Source organism: Ochotona curzoniae, unplaced genomic scaffold, assembly GCF_017591425.1.
Source record: "Ochotona curzoniae isolate NIBS_2020 unplaced genomic scaffold, NIBS_Ocur_1.0 scaffold_3890, whole genome shotgun sequence".
In the NCBI taxonomy this organism is placed as follows: Eukaryota; Metazoa; Chordata; class Mammalia; order Lagomorpha; family Ochotonidae; genus Ochotona; species Ochotona curzoniae.
Window position 1 is genome coordinate 11,910,100 of NW_024467115.1, and position 23,941 is coordinate 11,934,040.

General features: G+C 38.8%; 1 pseudogene; it reads right to left on the reverse strand.

The window, feature by feature from the left end:
• Positions 1–1,569: 1,569 nt before the first annotated feature.
• Positions 1,570–23,941, reverse strand: part of LOC121146256 — a 33,829-nt pseudogene continuing 11,457 nt past the window's right edge.

Genomic DNA, 23,941 nt, shown 5'->3' on the forward strand with positions numbered 1-23,941 from the left:
TGTTAGAACTATCAAAACCACTCAAGTAACACCCGCCAGAACACTATCCTCTCCCCCTCACCATCAATGTCTCTAAGGCCTCTAAGGTCTTAAATGACTGTCCCCCAACCCTGGTGCTGATGCAGTCTGACAGACAGGAGCGGTCCCCTGCATCTCCTCCATGGGGATACAGGAAAAAAAAACCAAACAACTGGAAAATGTCCCACCCACCTTCCCCCATATACTTACACGTTCCCACCCTTATCAGAGGCCCTCTAAAACATGCAATATTAAAAAGAAAATTTAAAATTTGAAAAAAATGTATTAATATGCAAGTGGTAACATTATATATGATGTTATGAATTGCAACTTTTTAAAAAGCTATAAAACTTGCCTATAAATAAATATATTGCCTTCTTGTGGAGCTAAAATTCATTGTTTGTGGCACTCTTCTCATGTAACTGTAATGCAGTACTATTACTTTTAGAAATGCTTTTTAAAAACCAATTCCAACTCATTCTGAGTTTGAAAACACTGGTTCAATTATCTGGAATATAGTGGTGAGTTTTGAATTTAGCTGTGGCTTCTTTAATGATATAATTTTTCTCTCAAATTTCTATTCATTGATCTTTAAGGGTAAGGTCACTGTCATATTAAATACAGAATATCAACAGTCAAAAAAATTAAAAGAAGACCTTCTCTTGGACATGGTTTGAGGTTCACAAAACCATTCAGCTAAAAGCATTTAAATAAAATTATATTTTTATGGATGCTAAATCAGTTACTTCCTAGACAGTTAAAGAAAAGCACCTGGGTCTCAGGATTCGCACTGTCTGAAATGCGCACCAGCACAATTTGTGGTTCAATGTTAGAAATACTCATTATAGCTCATCATTTTATTTGTACCTGAGAATAGTGATAGCAGTAATAACAGTAACATTTACTGAGAAATATGTGTTCCAAGAATTGTGTAAAAATGATTTAAAAGAGCTACATCATCTAATCGTCTGTGTGGCAGCACTATTATTATGTTACTCTTCTAGGTGAGAGATGGAGATGTAGACAGCTTAGCCAGTGATTGAAGCTGCCTGGCTTTGAACCCAGAGTTTGGATCACCAATACTCGTTACACTGACTAGGTTGTTGGTTTTAACTATACTTTTATAACAGTATACGTTGATGATTAGTCATACTTACGGCAGATTATCATTTCTATATTTTATTTTTTAAAAGATTTATTTACTTATTTGAAAGTAGAGAGAGATATGAAAAAAAGAGATCTTCCATCTGGCAGTTCACTTCCAGAATGGCCACAAGGGATAGGACTGGGCCAAGCTGAAGCCAGGAGCTGAGAACTTCATTCCATGTGCTGGGGCCCAAACACTTGGGCCATCTTCTGTTGGTTTTCTGAGAGCACTGGCAAGGAGCTCAGTCATAAGGACTGAGCCAGCACTCGTGAGAGATGTTGGCAGCACAAGCAGTGGCTTTACACACTAGGCTACAATGCTGGCCACTATGACTGATTTTTAAATGAATATATTGAAATATCAATATACTCATCCAAGATTTCATATTCAAATTGTTTGTGAATTTAATAGCCCACTACTCTGGAAAGCTTATTTGGAGGTTCTAGTGGGGTAGAGCACCTACTAGTATGCCCTCGACCGAAGACCAATTCACTTCCAGTGGAATGATCATCCTCTTTGTGGTAGCCGCAGCTGCGGGAGGGACACACACGTGGAGCAGTGAGAGAGGAAGGGGACGCCAGCCAGATCAGCCAAATCTGTTCTGGAATCCGTGGATTGATGTCACAGCTCGCCCTCACATCCAGTAGCACAACACGCTTAACTGTTGAAGATGATATTGTGTAACTTTCTGTGAAATACAATGGAATATATATGTGTCAATTACTGTGAAATAGTCTGTGATATTTGTTGTAGCAACCCTGATCCAGTCCTGGCCTTTGAGGGCATTTGAGGAGTGAGCTGGTAGGTGGAAGCACCCTCTGTCTAGGATTTCCTCCTTTCTGATTCTCACACTGTCTCAAATGCATTTTTATAATTATAAAATTTAAAAATATACCAAGGTTCTATGTAGTTTATATTATGAACTCAGCAATTCTGGCTATTTATCTAGGTTAGATATAAATATTGATATTCTATGTTTCTATATTTCATATATTTATTTTTATGTGTGTATATATTTTGTGATATATCATAAACATATAAATATATTAAATTCCTTATATATTAGTTTATTAGACATAAATGTGGCATATACTTATCTATAAATATTTTATATGTTACATTTTATCATTTGTATGATCAACAATGTTAACTTACAAGATTTTTATCTATTATTGTTCCATTTTGCAATTTTTGTTTTGATTCTAGGCTTCCTATTTGAACAATACTGCCTTTATGTCAATTAGGTATGCTCATGGAACCAGGAAGGAGTCACCAAAACCATGCCACATGGATGAGTGCTTGGGTTTAGCTCGCTGATCATTGGAGACAATGGAAGGAGGAAAAAGGCATGACTCCTTGCTTTTCCCTCTGTTGTTAGGCTTGTCTCTGGGAGCTTCCTGTAGAATGCTATAGGATTCCTCTTGGGTCCCAGGACACCATGCTAATGAGCTCATTTTTCATAATCAGCATCAAGAATAGCGTTTCAACCAATCTTTGTGAAATAACCCTAGAATGACACAAATCTGAAGGCGGGTCATCTAGAATACAGTACAAAGATCAGAAAGTATCAGTGGGGTGAGGAATCCTGGACATCTGTAGAACCAAAGAGGAGAAATATTGCTTTCTATCATTGTAAGTTAGTAAATATTACATCAACTTCAAACATCTAAATTCATCTACAAGGAGTTAACAATGGCATGTTATAGGGCATATTTTGGTTTGAATGGGTCCCCCAAATTCATGATTTGGAAAATATCCACAGTGCAGCTGTGTTGGAGCTGGGGCTTGTGTAGGACACTGGGATTCGGTTGTCCTGCGCTTTTGGTGGTGCTGGTGAGTCCACTTTCTCCTACTCTTCTACCTAGTGAGGACACAGAGTTTGTTCCTTTCTTGCTTTGCCATGTAAGGATGCAGAGAAGCTTCATTCCAGATGTCCACTGCTTGACCTTGGACTTCTGGCTTGCAGAACTAAGAGACATTGAGTTTCTGTTCTTTATAAATTATGCAGTCTCAGGCTTCCTGTTATGCCCTCATGAAGAAAATGGACCTCTGCTCTTGCCTCTGCCTTCTACAGGTAGCATCATTTCAGTATTTAGATGTACATTTCTTTTTTTTTTTTTCTATTGCAATTTATCTTGGTGAACTCTCAAACAAGTTTGTTCCTCTATTCCTTGACCCTGGGGGAACCACAAGGATCCCGTTTGGCCTATCAGACTCCCTGCACTGGAAATTTGATCAGAGTGATGCAAGACTAGAGGGTTTTGTTCTAATTCATACCAATTGTTGACCTTATTTTGTGGCTTCACATTTAAGGGAATGTAAAATGATAGAGTAATAGAGACTACCATATCCAGATGTGGGCATACAATGCAATATATATCCCTGCTTCCAAATCAAAGATGGATTCTCAGTGAAACTCTTGGGAATGTGTAGACAATGGGATTCTGGACTGTCTGACATTGTCTGTACCAGCAATGTCGAGGCACAACTAAATAACAGACTGATGAAATCATGACTTCTTATGAAGGATTGTACTATTGTAGCAACGTGGGGAAAATCAGTTGGGGGGTGGGACTTTGGAGAAGGGGAATCCCAACCTCTATGAAATTGTATCATACAATTAAATTCAAAATAAAAATTCAACAAAAGAAATTGGAAGAAATGAAAAGAAAGAAAGAGACAGAAAGACTAGGGGGTGCCTCAGCTGAATTCTGCTATGGATTTCCAGAAGAGCCTCTTCTGCTACTTGAATTTTCATTTGATGCTGTTTGTTACACTTTTAAGATTTATTTATTTTGATTTGAAAAGCTTATTTTATACACAAGCAAAGAGAAAGAGAGAGAGAGAGAGAGAGAGAGAGAGAGAGAGAGAGAGAGAGAGAGAGAATCAGATCTCCCAACCATTGGTTCATTTCTCAAATGGTTGCAATGGGTAAAACTGAACTGATCTGAAGCCAGAAGCCTGGGGGTTCTTGCACATCTCCTGTGTGGGTACAGGGCCCAAGGCTTTGGGCCATCTTCCACTGCTTTCCCAAGTCATAAGTAAGAAGCTGGAAGGGAAGCAGAGCAGCCGGGCATGAAAGGGGCCCATGTGGGGTGCCAGTTCTGCAGCCAGAGGATTCATTTCTCGCACCATCATGGTAACCTCCTTGTTGATGTATTTTCTTTTCTATTTAATGATTATTGTTTTGGTGATGTCACTTGTGAACCATTACAGGAATATTATATAAGAAATTATTCATAAAAAGCTGAGTAGAAATTATTTCACAATAGTAAAAGCAGAGCTTGGAAAAATTCCTTCTATTTGAAACTAAGATTTAGAAGGAAAGTATTTCTGTGATTACCATCTGTTCCTATGGACAGATAATTGAGGGGATTTTCACTCTTCCTTTTTGTGCTATTTTTGGTTTTTTGTTTCCTTGTTTGTTTAAGATTTATTTTATGTTAATTGGAAAGTCAGATTCTAAAGAGAGAAGCGGAGAGACAGACAGAAAGAATTTCCTATGGCTGGTTCACTCCCCAAGTAGCTGCAACAGGTAGAGCTGAGCCAATCCAAAGCCAGAAACCAGGAGCCACTTCCAGGTCTCCCACATGAATGCAGGGTTCCAAGGCTTTGGGCCGTCCTCAACTGCTTTCCCAAGCCACAAGCAGGGAGCTGAATGGAAAGTAGAACATCCAGCGTCCTGAACCGGCGTCCTGGGGCATGGAAAGCTATGACTTTAGCCACTAGGCTACTGTGCTGGGGCCTCTTGTTGTTTTTAATGATGAGTACTTATTATTATATTTTTATATCTATGTCCAAGAAACTGGCCTATTTCTGGGTCAAATTCAGCTATTTAACATAGCTTTGAAAACATAATAGAGAACTTCTGTCCCAACTCTTACAAATACACCAATAGCAACAGGAATGCAAAGCCCTGGGATGGCTGGTGTTGTAGCACCAAGGCTCAACCCCTGCCTGGGATACCTGCATCTTCTCTCAGAGGGCCTGCTTTGAGATCAGCTGCTTGGCTTCTGATGGAGCTTCTTGCTGTTAGTAGCCTATGAGTCACCAGCTTAAGGTTTAAGAATGTGGGTCTCTCTGCCACCCTTGTGGAACACCTGAGTGCAGTTCCAGTCTCCTGGCTTCTGCCTGGGTCAGAGATGACTGTTGAAGTTATTTGGGGATTGGATCACAGGCTGGAAGATAATGGTGTCTCTCATTTTCTCTGTCTCTCTGATTTTCAAATAAGTACAAATAAGTAATTTTAACAGTACTAGGTAAACTTTGAGGATAATTGTGAATATCTTTCATAAATGATCGGCTTTTCGTATTTGCACAGACTTACAACACAGCAGCATCTAAGGCCTGTAAGCAGAACTTCCTTTCTTATGTATACAGTCTTCCTCATTTCTCTGTACAGTACTTATTCACTGAGGGCTAGTACTTTCTGTGTGTCTGGTGCTGGTCGACCACCAGAGGAGTGAATTAGACCATAAATTAGCAAACTTCTCCTATGAACGGCCAGATAATATGTATGCTAAGTGTTGTGGACCCAATAATCTATCTCAACTTATGAAGTCTGCTGTTGTAATATAAAATCCCCCATGGACAACATGTCAATAAATAGATGTTCTGACAAAACTTTATTTTAAAAATGGAGATTTGAGGCTTGACATGATACCCTAGTGACTAAAGTCTGTGCCTTGAACACCCCGGAATCCCATATGGATGCCAGTTCTAATCCTGGTGGACCCAACTCCCTGCTTGTGGCCTGGGAAAGCAGTCAAGGATGGGCAACACAAAGCTTTGGGACCCTGCAAGTGCTTGGGAGACCCAGAAGAAGCTCCAGGCACCTGGCTTCAGATTGGCTCAGTTCCAGCTGTTGTGGCCACTTGATGAGCGAATCATCAAACACAAGATCTTCCTCTCTGTCTCTCCTCCTCTGCATATCTGACTTTCCAATAAAAAGAAATCTTTAAAAATAATGGAGATTTGGCCCATTGTTAGTAGCGTGGACAACAATCTCTGTTCTGTTGAAGCTTGCTTTCAGATTGAAGGGAGAGCATGCTCATACATTTGTAGTTAACTCATTTTGAAGACTTGTAACTCGCTATGAAGGAAATCAGATAGGTAATGTGATTGACAGTGACTTTGAAATGGGGGTGTGCTTTTTCCAGGTTTGCCATGAAAACCTCCCTGAACAATAAGAAACAGCTGGTCAGGCAGACATTTGGGAAGAGGAAACCCCAGATTGAACTTCCATTGGTGAATTGTGAATTTATGTACAGTATTGACTACCCTGAAGAGCAATCTCACTCACTCATCAACTCTCTGCCCAAATCAGGAGGCTGGCATGGGAAGAATCCTAAAGACACATGTTGAGAGTTGGGTGTAGGGAAATGCTAGTGGGCATATGTGTTCAGCTTAGGAGATCTGTTCGTTGTGTGGGCTGAACCTTTTGCTAGTTGGGGTCAGGGCGCCAGTTGCAGAGGGCCAGCCTTAATATTCAGTGTAGGTGTCAGTTATGGTACAAGCTCGGCTCCTTCACTGTCTGAAGTATCTCAGAGATTCAGCAGTGATGTCTTGTTTGCCTATTAGTCTTTTTGTTTTTTTTTTAACATTTTAATTATTTATTTCCCATGATATGGTTTTATAGCTACGGTGATTCTCTCCATTCTCCCCCTTCCTCCCTCCCCAATCACTCCACCACCATTTCCCCCCTCATATTATTACAAGAGTATAGTCCTTCAGGAAGTCACAAATTCAAGATTCTGCTGTTTAGGAGTATCATAGCATTGTACGTATAGACAATGGTGAGAAAGTCTACTATCCTATTTTCTAGGTATAATTAAAAGTTTCATTGGGAGTCCTCCTTTTATTTGGGAGTAGAGATGCACATTGCAACATATCTTCACATCCCAGTATGCTACTCTCCATTACACAGTTTATCTATGAAAATATATGTATATACTTATTCACTTAACTTTTTATCTTGGTTTTAGTATGAAGGTTACCTTATACCAGAAACATGCGATATTTGTCCTTTTGTGATTGGCTAATTTCACTGAGCGTTATCGTCTCAATTGGGACCATTTTGTTGAGAATGGTAGAATTTCATTCTTTTTAATGGCTGAGCAGCATTTTATAGAGTAAATGCCTCAGTTTCTTTACCTATTTCTCTTTGGAAGAATATCTGGATTGTGTCCATGTCTTCACTATTGTGGATTGTGTTGCTATAAATATAGGATTGCAGATCACTTTCTCATATGCAGGTTTTACTTCCCTTGGCTATAGTCCCAGGAGTGGAAAAGGTGGGTCACATGGTAGATCAAGTTTCAGTTGTTTGAACACTCTGCACTAGCCCAAATGACCACCAGTGGAGCAGGGCACCCTTTTCCCCACATCCACAATAGCAGCTGTTGTTGGTAGAATTCTGAATGTAGGACAGTCTCACTGGATTAGCTGAAACCTCAATGTGGTTTTTTTTGTCTGTTTTTATTCTTCTTATTATTATTATCATTTTATGATACAGTTCCATAGGCTCCTAGCATTTCCCTTATCCCCTCCCCAATTTCCTCCCCCTATCTACTTCCTCTATATCATTACTAAAATATAGCTCTTCACACAGTCATATGTTCATCATTGCGGGCATGGACAATGGCAGAGAGTCCAGCATCCTATTGCCAAGATATAGTGAACAGTTTCATTGTAAGTCCTTCTTTGTCTGGAAGTAGAGAATCATATTACATTGTATCCTCACGTTTGCATATGTTAGTCTCCATTTCATAGCTACTGTACATCCCCTTAAATGAAAAGTCACAATACAAAATCAACAATAGAAAGATAAATAGAAATTTACAATGCCATGAAGTTAAATAACATGTTACTAGATATGACAGTCTCCATTACACAGCTACTATACATGCCCTTGAATGAAAAGTCACAAAACAAAATCAACATCAGGAAGAAAAAAGAAATTAACAACACCATGACGTTAAATAACATGCTACTAAACGACTAACGTGTAGCTGAAGAAATAAAAATCAAGAACATTCTTGCAGAAAATGATGCTACTGTATGATCTATGAGTCGTTGAATGATTTAATCAGAAGAAAGTGTTTTAAAGAGATGAAAATAACATAAAACAACAAAACCCATGCAATATAGTTTCCGCTGATTTTTGTTGGTGAAGTGTTTCTCTTCTAGACAACAAATAGATGGATTTTGTTTTTTAATCCAGTCTACTAATCTGTGACATTTGATTGAGCTTAAGCCATTTACATTCAGAGTTTAATATGTATGGATGGTACTTTGGTTCTGTCATTTTAGGAATGGGTTGTTCATTGGTTTCATCTTCTGTTGTCATTTTACTGGGATGGTCTTCCCATTTGCCTTTGGTTTTGGTGGGTGCTATTCCTCTTCTCTGTGAAGAGAACATCTTGAAGTATCATTTGTAGGGCAGGTTTGGAAGAGGAAAATTCTTTTAACTTTTCTTGACTGTGGAAGAATTTTATTTCATTTTCAAAGACAAAAGAAAGCGTTCCTGGATATGTTATCCTAGGCCGACCACTTTTTTCTTTTAGAATCTGGAATATGTCACTCCATTTTTTTCTTGCCTGTAGAGTTTGCTGTGAGAGATCTCCTGTGAGTTTCATTGGCATTCCTTTACATATCAATTGATTTTTTTCATGTGAACATTTAAGGATCTTTTCCTTATGTTCGATTGAAGAGAGCTTGATGATCATATGTCTTGGTGAAGATCTCTTTTGATCAAGCCTGTTGGGAGTTCTGTGTCCCTCCTGGATCTTGTTTCCCAATTCTTTCTCCAGATTAGGGAAATTTTCCTTGATTATTTCATTAAATACATTTGCAAACTCAGCTTCTCTTTCTGCACCTTCTGGGACTCCCATAACTCTTATATTTGGCCTCTTAATAGTGTCTTTCAATTCTTGAATACTTTTTTTGGCCTGATTCAGCTCTACTTCCATCTTTTGTTTGCTTCCGCTGATGACAGGAAATATCTTCAATTCTGAGAGTCTTCTGCTTGCTTCATTCTGTTTTGAAGATTCTCCGTTGTAATTTTAATTTGCTCTACTGTGTTCTTAATTTCTGATATATCACCCTTGGTTTGCTTTATTGCTTCTTTAAATTTTTTGAACTCTTTGAAATGTGCTTCTCATTTTTTATCAGAATCTTGAAAATGAGTCTTATGGATTCTGTGTCCCCCATTTTCTCAATGTCTTCCTCAGTTAACTCTGAGGTTGGCATAGGGTTTTGCTCCTTTGCAGGGGAGTTTTCAGTAATATTCATTGTGCCTCTGTCTCTTCTTTTGTTCTTGGTCATTGTACTTCTGGTTAGCAGAGTCTTCTCGGGGCAGGTTTCTAAGCTGTGTCACCCTCAGGTCTACAATGAGATTGTACTTATTGCAGTTGGTACACAACTTTTTGCTTGCTGCCACTTGTGCCACAACCTCCAGTGAGTTCTCGGTCTGGGTTCTTATGTTAGATATCCACCCTGGTCTCCATAGCCCCAGCTCCTTGCTCACCACTCTCTACCTCCTGTGATACCGTGCTGAGGCTGCACCGTTGTCTCTGCAACCTTTCTCCCACTTCTGTTTGGAGCAGGTCCCAGGATTAGGGAGACACCAGGTTTTCTACATAGTTAGGTTGTTGGTGGTGCTGATCTTGTTGGAACCTGTTGGACGTTAGTTCTGGGTGCCACACAGACCTATTCTGACACGTACGATGCCACAGTCGGTATTATTTTCTTACAGGACCAGTACAAACCATGGAACTCAGTGAGTTCTCAGGAGCTCAGCAAATGCTCAGTTCACTGCTGTCCCATGTAGTCCTAAAGCTATTGCCACAGTGTACAAAATGTGCCTGATGTACCACTACTAAAGTTCTTGATCTGCTGGCCATCAGATCTGAGGGCTACCCAGACCTGTCTTGGGTGGAACCTGTAGAATGGCATGTTGCTGCAGTTCACTGAGTCAGAAATGAGTTCACTCCAAACTCAGCGTATGCTCAGTCCATTCACTTGCCTTTGCCTCCTTAAGCAAAATGGCGCCCAATCCGGCTCTAAGGGGTTAACTGGGCTGTGAAATCCATGCTGTTCTTGAACTGCCTGTCTGAGATCTTGAGATCTGCTGCTCTGTCTCTGCTCTTGGTCAAATCAAACAGACCAGCAGGACAGACGGTTCTTTGGGTTCACCTCCTAATCTCCCAGTGAAAGTCCCTTCCCACCTGGTTGCTGGTGGAGTTCTGGCTGTTGGTAAAGTTCAGATCACTGCTAGCTGAATGCTGCTGGAGGATCAGGCACTGCAACACCACACTGCTGTACCCACTGCTTTCCTGTGTGTGTCAGTCTCTAGGTGCCCCTCTGCTGTTGTTCTGTCCTCTCCTATTTTTTGGAATGTGTCCTCTCTGCTTCATCCTGATTAAATGTTTTTCAGTCCATTCAAACGTGTCCTTACCCTATTCCGCCATCTTGATTCTCCTCTTTTTTTTTTTTTTTCTTGTTAGTCTTAATGTAGTCTGCTATCACAAGGGTTCAGAGCAACCTCCTTCCCGAGTGGTCCCCATATGATTCTAGGATCTTTGTTCCACAGCTCCCTATAGCTTTCTGCATGTGTGAAACAGTTCATGGCTTAATAAAAATAAGTGCTTGCCTGCTATGTCTCCATCAGAATTTCTATTTTGCTGTTCTGATAAGTTGGGTTTATTTTTTTTATTTTTTTAAAGATTTATTTTTATTATTTTCTTATTGGAAAGGCGGATATACAGAGAGGAGAGACAGAGAGGAAGATCTTCCATCCAATAATTCACTCCCCAAGTGAGCGCAACGGCCAATGCTATGCGGGTCCAAAGCCAGGAGACTTCTGGGTCTCCTGAACAGGTGCAGGGTCCCAAAGCTTTGGGCCGTCCTCGACTGCTTTCCTGGGCCACAGGCAGGGAGCTGGAAGGGAAGCGGGACTGCCGGGATAGAACCGGCACTCATATGGGATCCCGGGCGTACAAGGCGAGGACCTTTAACCACTTGCGCCACCGTGCTGGGCCCTAAGTTGGGTTTATTAAGCAGAAAGAAATCTTATGACTTATTTCCCTGTCTCACTAGAACTCTGCTTCCTTCTGTGCTCCCAGCAGGCTTTGCCAAGTCCTTTGACAAAGGTTTCATTGAAGCAGAAGGCATTTTGACTTTCCAAGTCTACTTGGTTATGTCTTATCATTCCATTCCTGAGAGAGGAGACAACAGGAGAGAGAGGGGAAGCATACATTATTATGTACATCTGTGGTGCGGAGACACACTCCTTCTAAAAAAGGCAGTGTTTCCAGTATTCTAAGGTCAATAAACAAGGCTTAGCCAAATTTAGTAATTTGAAGTAAATGATCAACTTCATAATTAGAATTTGAAATGAATTTTTACCAAATTCTGAATTATTTATATCATGAAAATTTTGTGATCGAGTGCTAGATACTATATGTGTGTAAGTCCATTTAATACAGAAACCACAAAATTTGATAAATTGTAGTGATCTCTCAAAAGTCTAACAGCTGGAGAGAGTATTGCCTTCTTTCTGCATTATACACACACACAACACAAATACACCATTAACTGTGTGACAAAATTTCTTTTAAAATTATTTCTACTTGAAAGGCAGATTTTGCTGACAGAGGAGATACACAGAGAGAGTCCTTCCATCTGCTGGTTCACTCCCCAAATAGCCACAATGGCTAGAGCGGAGCTGATCCTAAGCTGAGAGCCAGGAGCTTCTGCCTAATCTCCCACATGGGTGGTAGGGGCCTAAGTCCTTGGGCCATCCTCTGCTGCTTTTCCAGGCCATAAGCAGAAAGCTGGATAGAAAATACAGGAAGTGTGATATAAACTAGCACCCATTTGGGATGCTAAAACCACAAGTGGGGAATTAGTCTGTGAGGACACAGCACTGAAACCCAACTTTTTAAAACACCAGCTGCTACTTCTGTGGGTTGCTTTGTTCTTGAATCACCCCATCAATATACAATGTTTGCAACTTGGTTTAGGATTGCTTGCTTATGACTGGATAAAGAGTAGGTAACCATTAAATTCTCATTGAATAAACCATTAACAAAATTTCAATCAGCCTGCAAATGTGCTTTAGATTTCATAGTGCTCCCTTTTCTATACAAATAAGATTATTAAATTTGTCTCCAGTCAGTTAGAAGTATATTTTAATTGGACTGTATAACTTAGTTTTATTGGCTGGTTTGATTTAGAGGAGAATATTTCATGCCTTTGACACAGACAAATAAAACTTCCATTACAAAAGATAATCTGTAGCCTCATAAACCTTGTAAGATGTATCATACAATCATATAAATTATTGATATACTCTGTGGTAGCATTTCCACTAAGATAGCATCAAGTTTTGTAGTTAAGAATGAACACAAAATTAAAAATGTCTGAGTTTACTTCCTTGCTCCTTCATTTACCAGCCATGTAATATCAAACAAAGTACTAATATATCTTTGCTTTTTCACTTGCAATGCAGCACTAAGGTACATAAATTTTATAGGGTCGTTATGGTGATTGATGGAGATAATGTTATACAATTGTGTAGAACAAAGCTGTGAAAAAATACCTGGCATTTTGTGAGTCCTTAGGAATTGTTACCCATTTTTACTAGTAGGAGAACTCTGTCAAGAATGTTGGGAGAAATTCAGAAATGTTTGAAGTCAATGCAGTTTTTATTTCTGAAGACTTTTATTTGTGTTTTTATTTGAAAGGAACATTAATAGAGAAAGAAGCTGAGAGAGAGAGAGAGAGGAATGAGAATGAATGTTCCATCTCCTGGTTTACTCCCCAAATGACTGCATCAGAGAGAGCTGGGCTTTTCTGGAGTCGGGAACCTGGAACTTTTGGAGTTCCCACATGGCTGTAGGGATCCTAAAACTTGGTTCATCTTCCACTGCCTTCTCAGGCATATTAGAAGGAAGCTGGATCCAAAGTGGAACAATCAAAACTTGAGTCAGCACTCAAATTTGATGCCAGTACCAGGGATGGAAGCTTAACTCACTTTATCACAGTGCCAATTCCAATGCATCATTTTTCATAATATACATTTTCAACGAACCCTTTCCTTTGAAGAACTCTTTTTTAACATAGGAAAAATAACTTTATTTATAAACAAAATCAGGTATCTATTTAAAGTGCATGGGAGATATGATAGTCTCCATTACAGTTACTATACATCCCCTTAAATGAAAAGCCACAATACATCTCTACTTCCAGAAAAATATGGACTCCCAATGAAAATGCTTACTATATCTTGACACTAATATACTGAGTGGTGCCATTATCCATGCCCGCAATGATGGGGTACTGCGTATGGGGAACTGTACTATGGTAATCATATAGGGGAACTCATTGAGGGGAAGAGAATTGAGGAGGGGATAAGGGAAATCCCAGAGTCTATGGAACTGTATCATAAAATGATAATAAAATGAAGTAAAAAAAAAGTACATGGGAGAGTAATGTCTTTTACTTAGTTCAATGTCTGATGATGTGTGCTAATTATAATGTTATAATGGCAGTAAATCAATGTCAAACATATCACCATATAACTATAGATAGATACAAATCAAAGCTACTTTGATGAAAAAAAATTATCTTTCTTCCCCAATAAGTATTACTGAAGACTCCCCTGCAAAGGAGCGAAACCCATTGCCAACCTCAAAGTTAACCAAGGAAGACACTGAGAAAATGGGGGATACAGAATTCAAAACACTTTTTATAAAACTTTTTATCAATAAGGAGAAGCATGTAAAGGAGGACTCACGGAACTTAAGAAATATGTTCCACAGGAAATAGCAATAAATCAAATCAAAACTGATATATCAGAAATGAAGAATGCAGTGGAACAAATTAAAAGTACAGAGAGTCTCCAAAATAGGATGAAAGAGGCTGAAGAGAGAATCTCAAAATTAGAAGATTTTTTTTTTTGTCAATAGGGGAAAAGAACCAAAAAGCTGGAAGCAGAGCTGCATCAAGCTAGAAAAAAAATTCAAGAATTAAGAGACACTATTCAAAGGCCAAATATAAAAGTTATGGGAATTCCAGAAGGGACAGAAAGAGAAGCTGCATTAAAAAATGTATTTGATGGGGCTTGACATGATGGCCAAGTGGCTAAAGTTCTAGTATTGAGCATACCAGGATTCCATATGGGCACCAGTTCTAATCCTGGCAGCTTCACTTCCCATTCAGCTCCCTGCTTGTGGCCTGCGAAAGCAGTCAAGGATGGCCCAAAGCCTTGGGACCCTGCACTCGCATAGGAAACCTGGAGGAAGCTTCTGGCTCCTGGCTTCGGATTGGCTCAGCTCCAGCCATTGTATTCATATGGGAGTGAATCATCAGACAAAAGTTCTTCCTCTCTGTATATCTGAGCTTGCAATGAAAATAAACAAATCTTAAAAATGTATTCAATGAAATAAAGCAAAAAAAAAATGTCGGTCAAGAATAAGGTACTGAACTAAGTTTCCCTTTGTCTTTGAAAATGAAATAGAATTCTTCCACAGAGAAGAGAACTCAAAGAATATATCTCTTCCAGACCTGCCCTAAAAATGATACTTAAAGATGCTCTCTTGACAAAGAAAAGAAATAGCACCCACCAAAACCAAAGGCAAATGGGAAGAACATCCCAGTAAAATGACAATAGAAGACTAAATCAATAACAACCCACTGCTAAAATGACAGGACCAAATTACCACCCATGAATATTAACCTTGAATATAAATGGCTTAAACTCATCAATCAAATGTCAGAATAATAGACTGTATCAGAAAAACAAAATCCATCTATTTGTTGTCTAGAAGAGACATTTTACCAACAAAAATCAGTGGAAACTTTATAGTTTCATGGATTTTGATTTTTTGTTGTTGTTTCATCTCTTCAAAACACTTTCTTCTGATTAAATTCTCACTGACTCATAGATCATACAGTAGCATCATTTCCTTCAAGAAGATTCTTGATTTACTTGTTCATTTCATCTGTGAGACATTAGTCATTCTATAGCACACTATTTAACTTCATATAGTTGTTCATTTATTTGTTCTTCTGTTATTGATTTTGCTTTGTGGCTTTTCATTTAAGGGGGTGAATAGTAACTCTGTAAGGGAGACTATTGTATCTAGATACAAAGATATAATGCAGTATGCTTCTCTACTTCCAGACAAAGATGGACTCCCAATGAAACTGTTTATTGTATCTTGACAATAGGATGCTGGACTCTCTGCCATTGTCCATGCCCGCAATGATGGACATATGGCTGTTATGAAGAAGTAAAATCAGAAAAAAAGATATTCAGCTGTCAGACTCACATCATTTGGTAAGACTGTTAGTAGTAAACCAATGGATAATAGCCAGCTGTTTTTGAATTTTTTGAAGAGGATATTGTAGGGCCCAGCGTGATAGCATAGTGTTTAAAGTCCTCGCCTTGCATGCACTGGGATCTCATATGGTCTCCAGTTCTAATTCTAGTTGCCCTGCTCCCCATCCAGCTCCCTGCTTGAGGCCTGGGAAAACCATTGAGGACGACCCAAAGCTTTTGGACCCTGCACCTGTGTGGGAGACCCAGAAGAGCTCCTGACTCCTGGCTTCAGATCTGCGCAGCACTGGCTGTTGCGGTCACTTGGGAATTGAACCATTGGACAGAAGATCTTCCTCTCTGTCTCATCCCCTCTCCATATATCTGACTTTCCAATAAAAATGAATAAATCTTTAAAAAAAGAAGATATTGTAAATTTGTATTCCAAAGATGTAATCGTGCATTTGCTTCACTCTAGGAATTGCAATAGGTAGGTATTCTCTTACAAGACCATGTATAGACCAAGGAATCTTTTTTTTGTTTTCCAATCCCAAAATGGAATCAATATGAAAAGAGCCCCATTTTAAAAATAACTAGATGTTTTGCCTTTGGTTCTTCAAATTTTCTATTATTTTCCAGAGATTGCTACCTTCTTGTCTTCTGAGCTCCTCCAGGGTGAGACTTGCCTCCCAAAAGTTATAGTAATGAGCTAGGAAAACATCTGAGTGCATGTTGTCACCAAAGGAAATAACCCTGGATTCAGGCTTGCCATTCTCTTCCTTCACAAGGTCAGAAAGCTGGGCAGCGTTCCCTTGGGAGTACCACCCAGATTCACCCTGAGATGGCAGCACATCCTGCTCCTCAACCATTCTCCTTTCAGCAAATGTATCCTTCCCAAAATCAAATGCTTTTTGGCCACTGTTGTGCTTTGTTAGAGCCCACCACTCTGGCACATAGAAGAGCCCCTGGCAGATCAAAGTAATAATCATAAAGATAATACTTCTCAGAGTGGCAAAACATGCCAGTGTCCCATATGAAGTGCTTCTACTCCATTTTGCCATGTGCCTCTACCAGTGTGTCTGGAGTCATCATTTTGATGCCATGGCTTGCCCTAAATGCAGAGCCATGATCTGCAAGTTTTATTAAGGGACTGTCTTTTCCAGATCCAATGCCAAACTTTGCAACCGAAACCCCAGACCTCAGGCATCACAGTGAATAATTCTTTATGATGGCCTCTCTCCTTGACTAGCAACTGAGTAAGGCTATTATAGATGAGCAGTGAGCAGGGTGGTCTCACACAGGTTGAAGCGATACAGAGTATGGGCCAGGTTTAAGTGGACTGTGTCAGAGGTGGCCAAGGAGAAATGCTGAGCCCTGGCTGCTAGTTTGGAGTAATAGCGAGCACCTCTGCCAGGTAGTCTAGCAAGGAGAGATAGGTTGCTACAGCTGGCCCAGCAGGAAGTGACTGGACTGCCAGACAACTCTAATGATACTGTTGCAATGAGTATGTTTCATGGAACATTGGGAATTACAACTTAAGGCTTCACTGTCCTCTGTAAGAACTAACACTGGGTGGAAAATGATACATTAATAGCAATGGTAGACAAAAAGTATCTCTGCTGCCAAAGAATGTGTGGAAGATACACCATAACTGAGAATGTCTCCTTGTTTGTAGGCCTCTTAGCCCAAAGAGGCTGATAATGCTGGTTTGGTATGGCAAGTCTTTATTTCATCACTAGATCCAGTTTGTAATGTTCAGATCTTCCACATCTGGGGGTAAATACCCAGCTAGAAATAAAAATGCAAGTTCTCTCTCACTACTTCTCTGTGATAACTCTTTCAGTTTAAATGTCATATTGGTAGCAGAGAGAGAAATAGATGATATTCTTAGATTAGAGGTTATTGGTACCTGCTGGGAGAAAAAGCACTATTGTAATATAATAAAGAAAAGCTCTCTGTGGGACTACATTAGTGGCTACCACACAATAAATGGAGGGTTTTAATGAACTTAACTATTCTGGCTTGCCAAGGGGAAAAAAATGTGAATAGGTCACAGGGAGTATAATGAGCTTTTTGAAATTTGTATATAACTGTATTTTACATGATATGCAGAAATCACATGAGCTACAAGCTGAAACATTTATTGTAAACTAGTTCCAACCTCTCCATTCCAATGGGCTGAGATCAAATGTTGTACTGAAATATTTTTGGTTTCTACCTGTGTAACTTGTGATATCTCCCTTAGTTACATGGATATAGGACAAGGTAGGAGGAAGGGAAGAGTGCAAAAATGAAACTTTATTAACATTCATATTTGTCACCTGCTGAGATTTTTGTTTATGCAAAGCTAGTTCCAGGAAAGCATCAATCAAACTGCAATGGAATTGATTGTTCACACAATAGCTTTTCTGCCATATCAGCAAGGACCTTTGTTATAAGCAATAGGAACCAATTCTGTAACAGTTAACACAGACTAAGCTTATTACAAAGCTATCCAGTAGCCATTAAGAATTGTGGAGATCTGCCATCAATCCTGGATAAGTCTCTAAAGAAACACAGTAAAAATCATGAGATACAAATATGTATGTGCAAATATTTTTGTATATGTCTTGTTTCATATATTGAAGTTTGAGATAGTAGATATATTATATAGGTATAAACAAAAATTTAAAAATTGTACATTAGCCCAAAAACACTGAAAACAAAAATGAAACAAAATAGAAGTTACGATATAATCATAAAGAAGCAGAATTATTTCTTTTATTATTTTTATTATTATTATTGTTAACATTTTATGACACAGTTTAATAGGCACTGGAGTATCCCTTCCTCCTCCTGCAGTTCCCTCTCCTCCTTACTCTTCTCCCCTCCAGTCTTACAATGGTTGTCTTTCATGAATTTTCACAAGTCCATCATGCTGCCACTGAGGTGTCTCCCAACAATGAGGAGATTATCAGCCATTTCGCTGTGAGTCCATCCTTGTACTGCATGCATGGGGACATAATTCTCTCTGTTTCCACCTATGAACAGATTAATTGCTGCTGTACTTCCATTATGCATCCCTTAAGTGTAGTTCACCAAGGGGAGAAAAAATGGTGAACCTTCATCTCCATGAAATTAACAAACATGTAACAAAGGTATCAATGTGATGCTAGTGTGGTGAAAAAAGTGTCCAACATTTTCATGTAGGGATAAATGCCAGTGTGTATCCCATGTGGTACTAAGTACAATAAGGACTAGATTCTAGTTACTTATGGGCAGTAATAAAAACAGTGATAAAAGGGGCATTGATTGATTAATGAATTACATCACAAGATCTTATTATGAAAGGTACAAATAACTAGGAAATACAAAAAGGTAGAATTCACAGGTAAAATCCTTACATTGATATCATGTTGTCTTATATTAGAGCAAACATATGCTATCTGACCTTTTGGGATTGGCTCATTTCCCTTAGCATAGTGATCTCCAGTGTGCCCATTTGACCAAAAACAATTGTATTTCATTTTTTTAAAAATAGCTGAGCAGTATTCCATAGAGTAGATGAACCACAGTTTCTTTATCCAGTCCTCTACCAATGAGCATTCAGGTTGCTTCCATGTTTTTGTGATTACTGCTTGTGCTGCAATGAGCATAGGGGTGCATGTTGCTTTCTCATGTATCAGGTCTTTTGGATATATTCCTAGAAGTGGAATTACTGGGTCATTTGGTGGGTGGATTTTCAGTTGCCTGAGTATTCGCCCTACTGACTTCCTTAGTGGCTGCAACAGCCTGCAATCCCACTACAGTGGAGTAGGGTTCCTTTTTCCTCTATAACCTTGCCAGCAGATGTTGGTAGTTTTCTGTATGTGGGCCATTCTTACTGATGTTAAGTGGAACCTCAGTGTTGCATTTATTTGAATTTCCCTTATTTCCAGAGAGCTTGAGCATTTTTTAATATGCCTGTTAGTCATTTGGATTTGTTCCTTTGTAAAGTGTCTGCCCATTTCCCATGCCCATTTCTTGACTGGTTGGTTTGTTTTGTTGTTTTGGTTGTCCTAGAATTCTTTGCATATTCTGGAAATTAGCCCCTTGTCTCCTTTGTAGTGTGCAAAGATTTTCTCCCATTCTGTTGTTTGCCTTTTTACCTTGCTTTCTTTGCTGTGTAGAAGCTTCTTAGCTTAATATAGTCCGATTTGTTGATTTTGCTCTTGACTTCCTTTGCTTTGATGACTTTTTTTTTTCAGAAATATGAAAAAGAATGATGGAAAAACATTGCCATTTGATACCTTACTAATAGGTTCTTTACCATTTCTATGTTCTAATTTCTTTGACCATTGTATTCAAAATATTGTGAGTAGCGTTCATTATAACCACCTCAATGTAGTGTATTTCAGTATATTTTTGTTTTTGTCTTCTAGTTCTTTCATGATTGCTACAAGTTCAGCTGCTTTGTAAGTGCTGATAGTATAGTGTGAAATAATCCCCTAGGTCATTATAAATAGACTTCATTGTCTTAATTTAATTTTTGTAGCCAGATTTTCACTTTGCCTTTTTTTAAATCAACATTCATCTGGTATACCCTTGGTCATCCTATTATTTTAAACTTTTATGCATCATGTAGTGTTTGTATCTCTAGTGATCGAATCTGAATTATTTCATTTACTTACTGTTTATCTGTATGAACAAGAAATCCCTCACAACATTTTAAGTTTTGTTCAAACATGCAAAATGTAGCCAAGTGTTCAAAAATGATCAATTAATGCTTAGACAAAGCCATTCTACAAAGAGCAGTGGCTCCTTCAGTTCTGCCCTTTCTGCATCCCAATATTTTCTCTTCTCTCCCTAACACCTCTAAGACTTACAAAATAAAAATAAATAAAATCACTTTGTAGGACCTGGAAGACCACCTTGTTAACAAGGGAAAAGACCACCTTATTAAAAAGGGAATTAAACAGGACATATACTGCTTGCTTCCACATAAAGTATGGCAATTTACTTACTATACCCATCTACTCCCCCTTTAGCTTGTCCATCACCCAGGTTCTAGCAGGGGCTCAACATTAAACAACAGGACAGGGAAAACAAACAAGGCATTCCAAGCATGGCCCATATAATAGGCAGAATCCTGCTATAGTAAGCCAGCTTCTGCTCTGAAAGCAGAGGAGAGAGACACATCAGGCTTTTGAGAGATGACATATTCATTGTTTATATGCAACTGGCAGGATACCTCCTAAAAACCATAACATGGATCCTGCTTTTTTCCTGGAGCTTTGGAGAATTTAAAACTGATATTAGGTGGCTAGGTGGCTAGCAGAGGTACCACTTGATTAAAAACAGACCTGAAGGACAGAAATATTATCTGGCTCATAGAGGATCTGGTGTGGGACTCAATACCAGTTTTTTTAAAATGTGATAATTCTGTTTCTTTTCCTCTTAAAATAAAATTAATCACATTCATGAGTGAACTCACCCTGTTATCAGCCTTCTTTTCAGAACATCTCCCCGCTTCCTGTGAAACTTAGTAATATACGTTGAGTAGGGATCGACTGAGTAACACACTCTGTAGCCATGAATTTAGACTATGCTCATTATAAAATATTTCCAGAAAAGGAAGTGAGTTGGAATCCAAATAATTAACATGATTTGAACACAAAGTTTTATTTTAATTCTTCCTCGTCTTTATGAACCCAACAGCACTTAGTCTAACTGACTCAAGAATACCCCTTCCAAAGCTATCGCTTTACTTTAATAGGAGGAACTTTATTTTAGCTTTGATTTTTTTTTCTTTGGATAATCCAAAGCCTGATTTCTGAAAGCAAATGGTGTCTTGGAGCTTTGCAGAGCAAGGTGCTGGCAGCATTTCCTGTAATTTGTCTCATGTATCACAGCTACAAACATCCCCTCTGCTGGTGGGAGTTTTGAGACCACATAACCTGTACTTACAGTGACTTACATACATGGATTTATTAATGGGCTTGTCTTCACTCCAAAGTACAAGTTTTTATTCTATATAGAGAGTGAATGAGACCAAGAATGTAAGTGTAAGACTTGTAGTAGGGTCATGAAAACTGGGCATAAGATATTCCATAATTCATACCATTTTCTAAAAATCATCAGTCTAGACCACTAGTAAGCACATGAGCCCTGCCACAGAAAACAATAGGTCTGAAGGTATCCAAGGAGACCATTCGTAGGGTCCCTAATCAAAGATGTACTTCCAGAGAAGCTGTATTGCTGAGGAGAACTTAACATAATGGCAAAGGTATCCATAGCAAAACAAAGCTAAACAAATGGGAGAAAAAAAATACAATTCTGATCATCTAACACTCCTGACCATCTCCCTCTGGGAGAGCTCTGGGAAGAAGTCCAGTGCCAGCTGTGTTATCACAATCTGACTCAAGGTCTCCCATTTCTGTGATCAGCCATGATCAAGTGTGACATGAAGCTCTTGTGAAGGAAGTCATATGCGACAGATAAGGACACACAGACATGTGAGCCTGCAAACTGCCCTGCCCCAGTTCACCTGTGCACATAGACAGGAAACTAGCATCACAGTTGGGAAGGGTTGCTTATAACTAGAAGCCAGTAAGAGCACATTCAAAATAAAACCAAAAATAAAATAGAGAAAAAAAAAGAGTGCTTCTACAAAGTCACAAAAGTCATTCACTTTTGATATAGCAATCTAACACAGCTGATACCCTCCAACTCTTTCCTCTTCCTGCTCTGAATTTTCCAAAGGATCTACCAGCTATCTTTACTCTTCGTGCAATGCAAAAAAACTTCTGAACAGAGGGAGTTGGAATAGCCTACAGAAGCAACTGTACATACCACATAAAAGTCTTCTCCTTTACAACTTCAATGAGATGGATTCCATACATTGTGTAATTCACCAATCTCCCCATTTATACAGTACAGTGGTTTTCTAGCATGTTCATAAAGTTCTGCAGAAAACACCACAGTTTAATTTTAAAACATCTGTACGGCTCCGAAAAAGAATTACACAATTAGTAGTAACGCTCCAGTCTTTCTTTCCTATGGCCCCAGGCCTAGGCAACCGCTAAAATACTTTCTGTCTCTTTGGATTTGTCTATTCTGGAAATTTCATAAGACTGGCATCACATAATATGTGGCATTTTTTTGTCTGGCTTCTTTCACTTAGCATAATGTTTTCAAGGTCCATCAACGATACAGCATGAATCAGTTCTCCATTCCTTTCAATGACTACATAATATCTCATCGTTAACATACCACGTCTTGTTTATATCTGTTCATTTATTGATGGACTTTTGGAGTTTTATTACTCTGGTTATTATGAATAGTGCTGCAATAAGCATTCATGCAGAAGTTTTTATGAAGACATATGTTTTCATTTCCCTTGTGTGTGTGTATATATATATACATATATAGATATATATATATGTACATACATACATACATACTTAGGAATTGAGTTGCTGAGTAATATGATAACTCTATGTTTAACCTTTTGAGGAAATGCCAGACAATTTCCTAAAGCAGCTGCAACGTTTTACATTGCCAAAAGCAGTGGATAAAGGTTCCAATGTCTCTACATCCTCACCAACACTTGCTATTATCTGTCTTTTTGATTATAGCCATTCAAGTGAGCATGAAGTGGCATCAATTTATGGTTTTGATTTTTCATTTTTTCTTTATGAGTAATAATGTGGAGTATCTTGACATGTGCAAGCTGTTCATTTATATTTTCCTTTGGGAAATATCTACCCAAATCTTTTGCCCAAACAAAAATTGGGTTGTTTATCTCTTACTGTTTATTGTTAAGAGCTACTTAGATGTTCTGGATTCTCGACGCTTTGAACTGTCTTGATAATGTCTTTGAAGCGCAAGTGTTTTTATTCTTGATGAGATCCAATTTGTCTACTTTTTTTTCTTATTGTGTGTTTTAGATGTCACATAAAAGAAATCCTGTCTAATCCAAGAACATGAAGCATCTACATCTGCATTGTTTTCTCAGAGTTTTGTAATAATAAGCCTTGTATTTAGGTCTTTACCCATTGCAGATAATTGCGGTATATGATTTCAGGTAAGGATCTAGTTTCATTGTTCACCATGTGAATTCCTGTTTGTTCCAGACTTTTTGTTCAAAGGATTATTATTTGCTCCAAGGTTTAGGCTTGGTGTGCTTGTCAAAAATTACTCAAACACCAATAGCACTTAATATTTTTTTAGCTTTATTTATTTTTACTGGAAAGTTGGATATACAGAGAGGAGGAGAGACAGAGAGGAAGATCTTTCATCCATTGATTCACTCCCCAAGTGGCTGCAACAGCCGGAGCTAAGCTGATCCGAAACCAGGAGCCAGGAGCCTGTTCTAGATCTCCCATGTGGGTGCAATGTCCCAAGGATTTTGGCCAACCTTGACTGCTTTCCTAGGCCACAAGCAGGGAGCTGGATGGGAAGCGGGGCTGCCAGGATTAGAACCAGAACCTCTA